General features: G+C 45.9%; 1 protein-coding gene across 10 annotated transcripts in view; it reads left to right on the top strand.

The window, feature by feature from the left end:
* Positions 1–14,763, top strand: part of FLNB (filamin B) — a 149,493-nt gene that overhangs the window by 42,051 nt on the left and 92,679 nt on the right. The window lies entirely within an intron of this gene.

Below are 14,763 nucleotides of genomic sequence, written 5' to 3' on the forward strand. Positions count from 1 at the left end.
AGATTTAATTAAGCACCCATGCTGTGTGGCTCATTGTTAATACTGTTACGCCTATGAATATTTTTTTTTTTTTTTGACCACAACCACAGCATGTGGAAATTCCTGGGCCAGGGATCAAACCCATACCACAGCAGCGACACAAGCCGCTACAATGAAAACACCAGATCCTTAACCCGCTGCATCACAGCGGAAGTCCTGAGTATTTTATTCTTTTCCTTTTTCTTTTTCTTCCTTTTTTCTTTTTAGGGCTGTACCCATGGCATATGGAGGTTCCCAGGCTAGGGATCGAATCAGAGCTGTAGCCTCCAGACTATACTACAGCCATAGCAATGCAGGATCTGAGCCACTTCTGCAACCTACACCATAGCTCCGGGCAAGACCGGATCCTTAACCCACTGAGCAAGGCCAAGGATTGCACCCTCATCCTCATGGATATTAGGGGGTTCATTAACCACTGAATCACGACAGGAACTTCTCCTGAGTATTTTATTCTTAAGTAGCACTGGGAATGCTGCTTGGATATGTTTCAGTTATTGCACAAATATTTTTTTACTAACTTTTACTAAGTTCTCCCCTCTCCTCTTCATAGGAAGTTTAGAGCTAAGTGGCAGTTGGGTGGAGGTTCTGGAGGATTCCCCAGCTTAAATAACTCGATAGTCTACTTGCCCACATCAGGACAACTTCTCCTCTTTCTACCGACTTAAGTGATGGTCCAAATTACTGGGTTCCATCTCTGACTCTTGCCACTTGGCAATGCAATGTCTATGTTTTAAGAATTTGACATTAGAAGCTCTAAAGCAAACCCAGAAAGGCGGAGGCTGGTTTTGGCCTGGATTCCTCTAAATCATAACCCATGTTTAAGAATTTATAGTTTTCACAGAAACAATAAGATGTTTCTTAGTGTGTTTTTTTTAGTGAGTTGGTTATCACCAGGGTATCATAAACATGTGGTTAGGGGGTATGCTCTTCTTTAACACCCTTAACCTTTTGAGAACTTGCTTTTATTGCCCTTTATCTGCAAAAATGGTTGTTTCCAAGTAGCAAGGTTCTAGTTTCTTAATCACTGCCACCGAAACAGTTGTAGATTAGAGAAAATCTTAGTGACTTATTTCCTGTTGTTCTTTTGTGTCCCTTGTCTTTCTCCTTCATCCCTACACCTACCAGTTTTACAGAACATGATCTTCCAGCCTATGGGAGTTTTCAGGACAATTGTAGAGATTTGAAGGGCAATTCTAGGTAGGATTACCGAAGTATCTTCTGGACACCACTAGTGAGTGACTTTGAGACAGTATTTAAAATGTTCTCTAGTCCAATAAACTTGGGAAGGTCTGTGTGGCACCCAGGTGTTCTCTTGGAGATTGTCAATGTACATTACCTATTAAAGGCTCTGAGAAATCCTGCAGCCATTTAAAATTGTTCAAGTCCAGGAGTTCCCATTGTGGCTCAGCAGTAATGAACCTGACTAGTATCTGTGAGGACACGGCTTTGATCCCAGTCTTGCTCAGTGGGTTAAGGATCTGGCATTTCCATGAGCTGTGTTATAGGTCGCCGACATGGCTCGGTTCTGGCGTTGTTCTGACTGTTGCATTGGTGGCTGTGGTGTAGGCCAGCAGCTACAGCTCTGATTAGACCCCTGGCCTGGGGACTTCCATATGCTGTGTGTGCAGCCCTAAAAAAGACAAAAAATATAAGAAAAAAAAAATTTTAAGTCCTTATGTCCCCAGCTAAAATCTTTTTGTCTTGGAAATCAGTTCATACCTAGTGCAGTCTTTTCTAAGATGTGGTACTCAAGATGATATGAGGTATTATGCAACATTTAAAAATTTTAACAGTTATATATTTTTGCAAGTAGTTAAAAAGAGCAACTAGTATGTCATTCATTCATTCATTCATTTGGCTAAGGAAAAAAGAAAAAATAGTTGATTTAAGGGAAATAAAACCCTAGTAAATGCCCCAAGTGATCAGAGGATTAGGCCAGGTTTCTGAGTGTGGTTTGGGGGACAAATACTCCTCGGAGCCAAGTTTAGGCAGAGCCAGTGTACTGGCTGAGGCTGGAAGCAGCTTCTTTGATGAAGAATTGGTGATGAAGACATTTGACTGGGCTGTGCGTCTTCAGCAACGGTGGCAGCTGTGTCTGGGGTGATGCCTTAGCTATTTAGCATGTGTCGCTTGCTGGCCCTACACTTGGATACAGTGCCTCAGAAATGTTAGAATGCTTTTCTGTTTTAGCAGCAGAGCTGACCTGCTATGCGCTTAGAGTCTGTTTATCTTACTGCCATGGTCGTTTATCATGGGACAGAGTTCAGGGGCACAGTGATAAATCTCTTTGAGGAGGATGATGTAACCCTCAGCATTTATTTCCTCCTCAGCTTTTGCCAGTTTTGAAAGCCTTTGCAATATCATCATGTCCACGTCTGGGCCTCCTTCTCTGCAGCCCCAGCCTGGTCTCCAGGAGGAACAATCAATGCAGATTCTGGAGTCGGATAGCCTGGATTCGCATCCCCAGTTCTCCTACTTATGAGCTATGTAGGAGAGGCTTAACTTATCTGCCTCTCAGTTTTTTCCTCTGGAAAATGGGCTAACAGTGGTAACTCCTAAGACAGCAGAAAAAAGTCAGTGGAGTGATTGCCCTGGGCCAGGCCTCTAGTCTTCAGGTATAACCAAGTGGCTGGGCCTTTGCCTCATGGCAAGAACACCTGCAGGGTACCAAGGGAGGGATAGAAAGGGATCAGGGAGGTGGGTGGTGATTGGTTTTTCTTCCTATTGTTTTTTTTTTTTTTTTTTTTTTTTTGGTTGGCTTGAAAAACATGCCCAAAGGCAACCAGATGACTCCATCTTCTTGCAATGTAATCTTCAGCCTCTTCCACTCCTCCAGTATGCGAGGCAAAGGCCATCTCCTGAGTCATGGAGCTTGCAAGTCTGGGATGGGTGTATCTGGCCGAGGGATGGGAAGGCATTTAGATGGCCACTGTGTGAAAGATGAGCAAAGGAAATCACCAGAAGGACAACCAAGCAAACCTGAAAAGCCCCTTGTATTTGTTGGCTGATCAGCAGTGTTGCCCATAGTGAAGGTCACGTGTGGTGTGAAAAGATGAGAAACCGTCTCCCTCCCTCTCCCCTCATCCCCAGTCCTTCTTCCCAAAAGCAACTGCAGTATTGGTGAACAATTTCTTGTCTCTTTAGAGATTTTCCATGCATCTATAAGCGCAATTATTATCATTCCCCTGACCACCCCTTTACTCAGATTCCAATGTATCATACACATGGCTTTCATTGTTTGATAAACCAGATCACTTTTCCCATATCATTGCCTTTAGATCCCAACAAGCAATTTTGTCCAAATGAAGAGTTCCTTATATATTAATTACTATGCTGCTTTCTCTTGGGGAGTGTTTGCCAAAATTTATTATAAAAGTAGCATATGGAGTTCCTGTTGTGGCACAGCAGAAACGAATCTAACTAGCATCCATGAGGACAGGACGCAGGTTTGATACCTGGCCTCTCTCAGTGGGGTTAAGGATCCGGTTTTGGCATGAGCTGTGGTGTAGATCGCAGATGCGGCTTGGAACCCGTATTGCTGTGGCTGTGATGTAGGCTGTGGCTGCAGCTCAGATTTGACCCCTAGCTTGGGAACCTCCATATGCTGTGGGTGTGGCCCTAAAAAATTATTTTTTTAAATAAAATAAAAGTAGTATATGTAGTTTATTTTTTTAAATTACTTAATGAATTTATTACATTTGTACAATGATCATCATAAGTATATGTAGTTTAAATTAAAAAAAAAATTCTGAGCTCCCACTGTGGCATGGTGGCTTAAGAATCCAACTGCAATGACTTGGGTCACTGTGGAAGTACAAGTTCAGTCCCTGGGCAGGGAACTTCTATATGCTGTGGGTACAGCCATGCCATTAAGAAAAGGTTTGTTTTTTTGTTTGTTTTTTTTTTTTTTTTTTCCCAGCACAGGAGCATGTAACAGACAACAACAACAAAAAGAAAGTCTTTTGCCATCACCCTGAGTCTTTTCCCCAGAAAGAGCCAGTAAGCACAGTTTGGTGTGCATGCTTCCAGATCTTTCAGTTCACATGCAGTCAAGCCTTGTCAAAAACAGGATTGCATGAGCTATCCTAAACAGGATTGCTCTTCTACAAATTGTCCTGTTCCCTTAATATATTGTGGAGGCCTGTCTCTGTTGGAACACACATCTTTCTCATTCTTTTTACAGCAGCCTGTTAGTTAGTCTCTTGCATGAATGTTCTGTAACATGTATTTAACCATTTATTTGTGGGAAGGCATTTAAGTTGTTTTCAGTCTCCTCCCTGCCCCCCACATTATGTTATACTAATGAACTGCTTTAATGGTTAAAAGTCACTTTAATACCTAAACCTTTTTCTCCCCCCATTAGAAAAAGAAATCACGTTAGGAAACGTTCTTGAATACTTTGTGCTTCAAATTGAATTTTTTGACCTTGCGTTTAATTTTCTGTCAGCAGTGGCCCAGCCTGGCCCCTGCAGACTTCTCAGGAATCTGCTGGAGGAGTCAGGGTGGCCTGCAGATTTTAGCAAACTGCCAGTTCATTCAGCAGCTCTCTGAGCAAAGAACATCTTGATTCTATCAGACTTAATCCCAGGTCCCCGATGGGCTGGCTCTTGTGGTCGTTTAGCAGATGGAATGCTGTGTTGGAAGGCCGAGTTCTGGGGTATTCGGCTCTGAGCAGTCTTGAACCAGAGTTGAATGGCATTGAATCTTTCACACTGCTATTGGGGCATCGTGAAGTCCCAAGATTGGTGTATTTATAATATTACAGTGACATAATGGTAATTGTAGTAGTCCTTTTTAAAATACTGGCACCCTCATCAGGCAGAATGCTGCCTGCTTTACTCCATTATCTCCACAATGGTCTGCCCGGTGAGGTGAGTCCAGTTTTGATGTTCATCTTACAGATGAGACAGAGAAGGCCAGTGCTCCACCCCAGTCCCACGTCCAGTACATGGCTATGCCTGGGAGGGGAAATGGGCTCACTGACTAACAGTGTCTCTGGCCCCTGGGTCATTTGGCCACCAATTTTTTCAGCAAGCAAACTCCCCTTTGAGTAGGTTCAGTCCTGCCCCTGAGCCCATGTGTTTTACAGGGAGGGGATCGGAGGGGAGTGGGGGCCAACTGGAGGTGTGGAATTAATTCTGAGCTGGCCTGGGCTGAGCTGGCTCTGTTGTGATTGGGTGGCACGTATGTGGGTTGAAGGCCCAATTGTAGGGGTACCAATTTGAGGGTATCTTCAGCTGAACTTAGGACCCAGGTACAGAGAGGAGCTGTGTAGAAAATGTCAATATAGGTAAAGCAGGGACCCTGCCACGGTATCTGTCCTTGGAGAATTTCTTTTCCTCCAACCTCATCCTCTTTCTGTTGGTAATGGTGAGGGCCAGCAGTTATAAATTATTTGGAATTTCCCTCAGCTTGGTTCCCATTCAAGACTTTAAATTGAGAGTTTTGTTCCTTTTATGACCTCACAATCTTTGGGCAGGCTGCCATTTCTCTAACAGGCTCATAGGAGTTGTAACATGAGGTGAGGTATAGGGAGAAAATGCAAGCTGATTTCTCCCCTTGCACACCAAGGAAGTCACCTTGATCTGATTTTGTACCCAGGCTCAACTTTTACAAATTTCCAGTAGAAGGGTGAATACCTATCCTATTCATCATCGTTATTATTTTTAAACTTTTATTCTTAATTATAAAAGGAAAGAAGAACCCTGGGGGACATAGCCTAGCCTGAGAGACAAAAGGCAAAAAGTTGTGTTCTTTTTTTCCCTTCAAAGATCTTCAATGACTTGCCTTGGGGGGGTAACGCTGGTTTTCATTATAATAATACTGTATCTCTTTGTGGAATACTTGAAAGCCAATTTAACGTATTTTCTTACTTAAAAGTGTAATTTGCATTTGGCACAGGGCCTGACTGGCACCCAGTAGGCAGTTAGGAAGTTATTTGTTGGATGCACGAACAGATGAATAGAATAAAGTGAGTTTTCAAGTGCGTGAATGACCCTAATTTCTGTTTCCCAGGGGAAAAGGTAGGTTAACAGGCTTGGGTAAAGCAAGGCAGCATGTATCTTCTCCCATTGCCCTCAGTTTCCCATGCCCAGCAGCTGTACATCTGTAGAGGACCTCCCAGATACAGGGACCGGGCCCTGATCTTCAGGCTCCCCACTTGCTAGGGTACAGTAGAGGCTGAGTAAGGCATGGTTAAGACAAGGGACTGAGATGATCCAGCTCTGACTCCTGCTTGCACCTCCCAGGCCTTGTGCAATCACTTCTGTGCTGTCCCTTTACTATGGTTTCCTCCTGGAGCCTTGGCAGTTTAGGGATGCTGAGAACTCTTGGGGCCCTTCAAAGTTCAGAAGCCCTGCACAGCTACTTACTGGCTGTGGGGGATGGGGATGGGGGTGGGGGGATCCCTATGCTCAGTCTCCTCATCTGTCAAATAAGAGTGCTGACTACTTGCCTTGTGGAGCTGTCCTGACATAATGGGTATTCAGAAGAGGAGAGAGGGTGAGAGCTGGGCCCTGCTATCAGAGAGAACTGGGTTTAAATCCAGGCTCTCCCTCTGTGTCACTTTTGGCAGATGGCTTTGCCTCTGTGCCCCTCTGTTTTCTCATCTATAAAATGGGATTAACTTCAGAAGCCATCCTTATAGGGATGCTGTCTGTTCTGCACATGGCCCAGAAGAACGGTCTGGAAGAGAGAGCTGCTCTTGATGTCAGAAGAGGCACTTAAGAGTCTTTGCCAGGTGTGGTTCCTCCTGCTCTCCCTTGTTCCCTTGTGGGCCTCCCTGGGGACTGTGCACATGTGCACAGGGTGGACAGTGAGCTGAGTTTCAGGTAGGATGGCCTTTCCCCATGACAGGCTGAGCTGGAGTTAAAAGGTGACGAGGCCCTCCGTTCACAGCCAGCGTTTATTATTTCAGCTGGATGTGTTCTCAGAGCTCTCTGGCTGGAAGCTGTGAGTAAGGGACAGACGCCCCCATGCTAAGGCCTCTAGAGCTCACGCTGGGGTTTACCCGTGCCTTCCAGTGGCTGTTGGACTCATGCTCAAGTTCAGGAGTCTCTGGGGCTGTAGTCTTGCTAGTCGGCCCTGGAGAACCATGGGGCAGCAAGGGAATCAGTTAGTACGGGAACCTGCAGCTTTGGGGTCAGAAATCTAGTTCACATGCACTGCTTAGATCATTTAAGAGCATCTTCTCCTTTTTCTTTAACTTTTCTAACAAGGTTAGATTGATTACTTGTTCAAGGATTTCCCACTAACATAGTAAGTAGGAAGAGACTTAGTATATTCTAAGCCCTTGACTACTTGTCTCACTTAGTTCAGTGTGGCTTCATTGCTAGATACACAGTAATTCTCAAAAGCGGCAACTTTTCAAAAGTGGCATTGAAAAGAAAGCACACTGGGTGATGCAAATGCAACTTTTTTTTCTTTTCTTTTTTCTTTTTAGGGCCATACCTGTGGCATATGAAAGTTCCCAGGCTAGGGGTCAAATCGGAAATATAGCTGCTGGCCTACACCACAGCTGTAACAACACGGGATCCAAGCCTCATCTACAACCTACACCACAGCTCACGGCAAGGCCACATCCTTAACACATTGAGCAAGGCCAGGGATCGAACCCTCAACCTCATGGTTCCTAGTCGGATTTGTTTCCGCTGTGCCATGATGGGAACTCCTCCAGCAACTTTTATATAAAGGATATTTCTTAACCAGAAAGGAGGTGTTTGGGATAAATTACAGAGCAGTGCATCATCATAGTATCTATGATCTGAAAGTCTACCAAAAACTCTGTACCAAAATAAGATATTTATGAGATACTTTGTTCTAATTATTCTAGGCAAAAACTGTCCAGCAAGTGAGAGAAGAAGGGAAGGCAAAGTAGAAAATCTGAAGTCTGAGATGATAGGCAAGGAATGTGTTCTGGATCTGTGGACAAAACCAGGGATTTGGGAATGTTTACTCCACTGTATTGTGAAGAAATCCAAGCCACCACTCCTCATTCCATGCCCGTCAGGCATTACTGATCTGCACAGAAATCTTCCTGAGCTCCTCTAGTCCCCCTGCCTTGTACATGACGCATTTTAGCAGTCTTTCTTGTTAAATCCAGATAGGTCCTCAGAATCTTTCTCAACTCATTCAAAATTTCATCTTATGTGCCAACGTGATTTGCCACCGTTAGTCTCTTGTATCATGTCTTGAAAAATTACTGACATGAGTAATTCCTGTTGTGGCTCAGCAGAAATGAATCTGACTAGGATACATTAGGATGCAGGTTCGATCCCTGGCATCATCACTCAGTGGGTTAAGGATCTGGTGTTGCCTTGGGCTGTGGTGTAGATTGCAGATGGCTCAGATCTGACGTTGCTGTGGCTATAGCATAGGTCATCTACAGCTCAGATTTGACCCCTATCCTGGGAACCTCCATATGCCGCAGGTGTGGCCCTAAAAAGACCAAAAAGAAAAAAAAAAAAATTAACATGGAAAGACCTTCCAAATGAATTCTACTAACTGAACACAGTAATGTGTAAAACTTGTTCATTTGAACATCTCCTTTGTCATCCTTGAGTAGTTCATGAGCAAGAAAAGGCATCAGAAATCCAGCTGATCCCAGGGCCCTCATCCACCCTTGTTTGATTGTGCTCTGTATTTTATCTTGCTGTCAGAAATGGGAATAGACCCATGTGACTTCAGGTCTTCACGCCCTGGAACATCCTCTTGTTAGAGTTCCACTGTGACAAAGGGATTTTTAGAAATCTGCCTCTTTCAGTCTTCAGGTTGGTGGGACACCCTATTCTGGGACCCAGCTTCCTTCCGTCACCTCACCTGGCTTCTTTTAGGACAAGTCACAGCTAAGTGACTGTGATGTCAGGAGCTCTGGCTGGCATGGGGGAGGCCCACCCCCTGTCCACTGGTGAGGCAACCACACCCTTGAACTGGGAGGCTGGGGTGGCATGTAGTAAGAAGCCACATGCATGGGAGGAGGGGAGGCAGGGCTTTATTAACTAGAGCCCGCACTTTGCCATGATATCCTTTGGTCATTAGAGGCATGAGTCACCTGGTTCTAAGTCAGTCTGTCTTGTCCTGTTCAGCCCTTGTTGGTCCGAGGTCCTGGAGAGAAGTCCTGAGCAGGGGCTAACCCTTCATCCTGCCCAGGGGTCAAAGTGCACAGTTCATCCTCTGCTGTGTACATGCAAGGACTATTGCACCCTAGAAATGTGACCCCTTGTCTGGGCAGCTGACTGAGGTGGTCCTCCCCATGGCCTCAGGAGCAAGTGGCATCTGGTCTTGGTTTTGACTGAGAAATTGAGGAAAGTAGTCAACTGCCACCTTTCAGTTCAGGGTACCTTCTTGTTTGGACAGCGAGGCAAGCAGTTCAGCCATGGTTTGTTCAGATCCAGAAAGGAGGCAGGATGGAAGGAAACTGCCAGTGTCCATGAGAACTGGCTGTCACTTGGGTGCTGGGCCAGGCCATGGGAGCGCTGCCGTGTGGGGTTACCTAGGGGAAGCCCTGCATGGATGCTGCCACCTCCAACTCACCCAAGCAGTCGGGAACTGCTAGTGCAAACTTTCGGGTCACCACTTGCAACTGCTGAGCTTTTGTTTTCCTTTCTGCCTTTATCTCTTCTGTTTTAGGGTTGACAAAAGCATGTTGAAGTCACTGGTGATAAGGATAATAGTAATGATACCAGCATTTAACAAAAATTAACTGTGTGAAGGTCTGAGTGCTAGAGTTGTGTTAGGCTTAGCCTTCCCAGCAACATGGTGCTCTTATTCTAACAATTTACAGGCACCCAGGGATTGGATGGCTTGGCTAGGGTCCTATAGCCAGCATGGTGGTGCTGAGGCCACACCTGCAGAGTCTGCACCTTAACGACCTGGTCACCTCTCTGCCTGCCACCTGGGCCATATGCTGTTTACCACTGGTGGCACAGAGGTGGCTACAGTCTGGAGCAGTTTAAATTCTGTCTGAAAAGGTCCTGTGTGTGTGCTTTTTTGTATCCACTCAAGCACAGGCAGCACCGCCTCTCTTAGAGCAGTGGAGGTATGAGGGGAGGGAGGGGTACCTGTGTCAGCCTTTTCCCTTAAACAGCCAGGTGTCCAGACTGTGGGGTCAACAGGGAGCAAAACAGCCTATTCCTGCCCTGATGCCTTGAGCAAAGGAGGCAGCCATGGCAAGTGGTTATTTAAGCACACTTGTATTTATAGCAAAAGAGGGAGGGCACACAGCATTGAGGGGGTGCTTCACAAGGGACCTGTTCTAGTTTTGCAGTTAGATGTAGAAGAGACTTTTGCCAGCTGGGGAGACAGTTCCAGGCCAAGTAGGCTGAGCCAGGGATCAAGGACAAGGCAAGGGCAATTGTGATGCTGGGAAGTTGAAGAGGACCAGACCCCAGGTCTAGTGGGCTGCTCTTTGTACCATGTTCTCAATCAGAAAGGTCCTGATAAATTTTCAGTAGTTCTGTGCCCAGGAGGGTCTTTGTTCCTTTCTGTGGGGTCTTAGGCTGTGTCAAGTCTCCTAAACCACCCAGTTCAGAAGTGTCCCCCTTGCACCTGCCTTCCATGTTCTGGGCTCACTACCATGCTGTGGGTCTGCCTCCTCTTAAAACAGGGGAGCAGGGACTTCAGAGACTCACAACCCTCCTAATAAATTACTTGACTCAGAGGAGTGACATATTGTTAATTCATAAGGTATTTCTTACCTTTTGTTTCCTGTTTGCATACAAGTCGGGAATATAGCTTCTGGGCTTCTTGCTCTAGAGATGACTGGCACATGGCAGACATTCAGATATTAGATGGATGAGTAAGGGAGGGAAGGAGGTAATTATGGGCCTGCTGTGTGGTCAGACACTCTTGGAATTCCTAACCCACCTGCTCCTTATAAGCAGCACCATGAAGGCTCTACTATGAACATTCCCATTTGGTACATGAGGAAAAATGAGGCTCCTAGAGGATGAGCAGATAGTTCAGAGTGACTTATTCAATTGAGCTGCTGGTTCCAGAGCCTGTACTTGGAACTACTCTGCCACACTGCCTCTCAGAGGGTAGCAGAGAGAGGGTGGGAGCAGGCATATGGCAGTCTGTTCTCTGGTGGCCAAGTCATAGTACAGAGTATGGCCTTGGTGACTTCTCCCGAAGCACACTGGAAGAGGGTTTCCTGAAACCCCCACCTCTCCTTGATTCCTGCAGCCAGTTGTTGGCTGCTCCTGACCCGGCAGCCAGCTGCATTGTGACCAGTGGATGACCTGCTGTCCTTACCCAGGAGAACAGAAATGAGGGATGGTGTCTACCCAGGCCTCGCCCCCCCCCAACCCTGATACCCTGGCCCCCACCCCTGACACCCAGGCAACAACCAGGAGAGGTGGGTGACACAGTGAACATAGTAGGAGCACGGAAGATTGCCTAAAAGTGTCTGGTTTCCACCCCCATAAATGCATCCCTTCCAGAACGCTGATGTGCTGAAATGACATGAAAACACACCATCCTAGAATTTGCAATAGCTCAAAGTTAGCTTTCTAGCTATTTAAACAACCAAAAAAAAAAGGTCCATTGCCCTCACTTATATGCAACTCGGGCTAATTTTAAGTAGCTACAGAAGGTGCGTGGGGTTTGAGGGTCCGTCTTGTCCAGAGCCAGGACCAGTTATATGGGGATTGTGATTGGCTGCATTTGGGAAGGAGAGACTTGTGGCCAGATTTCCAACCCTCTGACAGTCCAAGCAGATTCTAGGAGGTCGCACAGGCGTGGCGGGCGTTGGCTTATTTTATTCCTGAAAGAGGCTCTCAGTAACTCCGGAGGCGGAATCCTGCCCAGGAGGCTTCCAGCTGACCTGGCCTTTTCCTCCCTGTACGTCTCTGCTCCGTGTTTACACTCGACATAAACTTCACAGAGCGTGCTCATGGCCAAAAGTTCCGTAATCTGCTGTGATGGTTATGCACTGTCACTGTGATGCTGTGTAACGTTTCATTCTCAAGGCACAGGGAGTATCCTTTTGCACGTGGGTGGGAATCGGGGAGGCCTTTTGGGCAAGTGGCCACCTTTTTATTGTTGCAAGAGCTCGGTGAAGCATTTGAACTTTCACCTGTCAAAATCACTTTTGGAATGAGGACCGCTCTCCCTCCAGCTTCTTAGAATAGCAGAACCAGAGTATCATTTATCCCAATGAGACCTTAATGGGGGCTTTCCCTTTTGGACACCCACCTTGAATTCATTGGAAACAGAAGTTCTGGGCATTGTGTATTTCATAAATTTGGCTCAGACTTTTACTGGGTCATATTTCCCCCAAAATCTTTTTGAAAAAGACTCATGTCTCATTCCTTTAAACCAACATGTGTAAGCTGGGTAAAAATAGAGCAAACTGGTTTCATGTTTTGATTTATGGACAAAATCTGCAAGTTTGCATTTGAAAAGCATTTAACACATAACTCAGGAAAGTTTGAGCTTTGCAGACTGATGCTTGCGGCTGGATGATACTTCCTGGCCTGTTTAGATTCTGCCTAGTGCAAGGCCAGACCCGGCCAGGTCCACTCTGCTACCCTACTATCAATAAGCATGTACACACTTTACTTTCTCCCCCGACCCTGCTTCTGAAGACTGCTCTTCTACCTTTAGCATGAATTATAAGGAAACTGGCATGGAAAATTGTTTGACCTGGATTTTTTTTTTTTTTTAAATCTGTTGGTAGGTTAGTAACCCAGTAATCAATAGCACTTGAAAGACAACCTCCATGACAGGACTTCTAATCCAAAAATTTCAGTCATGATCAAGGACTGTCAGCTGGAGAAATGTATGGTTTAGTAGCATGAATTCCTTAGATAGTCGTATTATGTGCAGGGTTCAATGTTTCATCCGCATCACTGTTCCTTTATTGACCACAGGACCTCAGAAGTAGAGCTGGGTTCATGGTTGCACAATCTGGGCTGCTCTGCAGGGTCCCATGCTCAGAAGGGTTCTATGTACTTGGTTAAATGCACTGCTCTTGCCCGTCTTGAAATTCTTAATACTTTTTGGACAAGGAGTCCTGTATTTTCATTTGTCACTGGGCCCCGTGGTGAGTTATGTGGACAGTCCTGCTTAAAAGTTAGTTATACAGGAGTTCCCTTTGTGGCGCAGTGGTTAACGAATCCAACTAGGAACCATGAGGTTGCGGGTTTGATCCCTGGCCTTGCTCAGTGGGTTAAGGATCCAGTGTTGTCGTGAGCTGTGGTGTGGGTCACAGATGCAGCTCGGATCCTGCGTTGCTGTGGCTCTGGTGTAGGCTGGTGGCTACAGCTCCGATTCGACCCCTAGCCTGGGAACCTCCATATGGTGTGGCCCTAGAAAGGGCAAAAAGACAAAAAAAAAAAAAAAAAAAAAAAAAAGTTAGTTATGCAATTCATTATGTAGAATGTCCCTGGGCAGCTTAACTTTGAATAAGGGTTGTTCAAATTTAGTGCCTTACCAGCCAGTTCATGCTGATCTTTACTCTGTCCAGTTTTACATGATCAGGTTTTGTTATGACTGAAACTGCAACCATGAAATTACCTTTGATTTCTGTGGGTTTGGGTGTGGGCTTTAAGATGGTTTTTTTTTTCTCTCTTTCTTTCTTGTAAGAGAGACTAACAATAAACAGGTTGATTTCAAAAAGAAGCCCCCACCCTTTCAGTTTTGAATGGCATGTCATTTACTCCTTATCAGCACGTGAGTATATTTTTCGTGTGGTTGTAGTTGGGTTTCATTAAGTGCAGTTTGACGTGCATTTAACCAACATTAAGGTGGCTTGCGGTGGGAGGGACAGGGCGTGGGGAGTTGCAAGATGAAGAAAGCTCAGTTACTCCCCGTTAGGGACTGACAGCCCTAGAGTGGGGGTGGGAAGCTGAGGGATGAATGGTCCTTGTTATGAGAGGATTCTGGCATGGTACACATAGGCTGGTGGGAGTGGAGGGCACCATCTGTTAGATTTGGCCCTTGAATGATGATCCAGGTCTTGTCCTGCAGGACAAAGGGGTGAAGGCCTTCCCATCACAGGGAATGCAGGACAGGTGGAGAGTTCCAAAGGATTTAACCAAGATGTGCTCCAGGAATGGAGCGAGGTGGGTGGTGGAAAAAAGCAGGCTGGCTGGAGGTTGTGTACCTCTCTCAAGGTGCTGAATGTTTCCAGAGTTTGACTCTGAACAGCAGGGACTATTAGCTAATTGGGAAGCACAGAGGTACCTGACTAGATGGATGGTTCTGGGGATTTGTGAACAATGATTGAGCGTCGTGGCTGTCTAGGGCTCAGAGAAGGGAGGAGGGCTGCATATTTTGGGGGGAGAGTGTAGAAAAGGATTAGGAAGGGAGAGAATTGTGGAATCTGTACCAGGGCTTTGAAAGAGTCTAAGGTGGTTCTGAGCTTGGGGTCCTAGTAGAATGGGAGGTTGCTATAGAGGATGTTTGGTGGGGAAAGGGTGTAGGAAATGGAGAGAGGCAGACAGATAGACACATGTCTTGAATTTTGATGCCCGTTGCTGGAGGATGGAAAGAGAACAGAGAGTCACAGGGACACCAAGGGGAGTAGAAAGAGGAAACCAATGGCAGTGAGAGTCCCAGGAGGGGCAGACCAGATTAGAAAAGGGGTCATGACCTCAGCCAGTCACTTTAGCCTCCTGGCAACACTGCCCAGTTGGATTAGCTTAATGATTAGTGCCTTTCTTTTATGAATGACTAACTTGTCAGAGAAGCAGACATGAACATGACTGATAACACCCAGTATTG

The sequence above is a fragment of the Sus scrofa genome, chromosome 13 (genome assembly GCF_000003025.6).
Source record: "Sus scrofa isolate TJ Tabasco breed Duroc chromosome 13, Sscrofa11.1, whole genome shotgun sequence".
NCBI lineage: Eukaryota > Metazoa > Chordata > Mammalia > Artiodactyla > Suidae > Sus > Sus scrofa.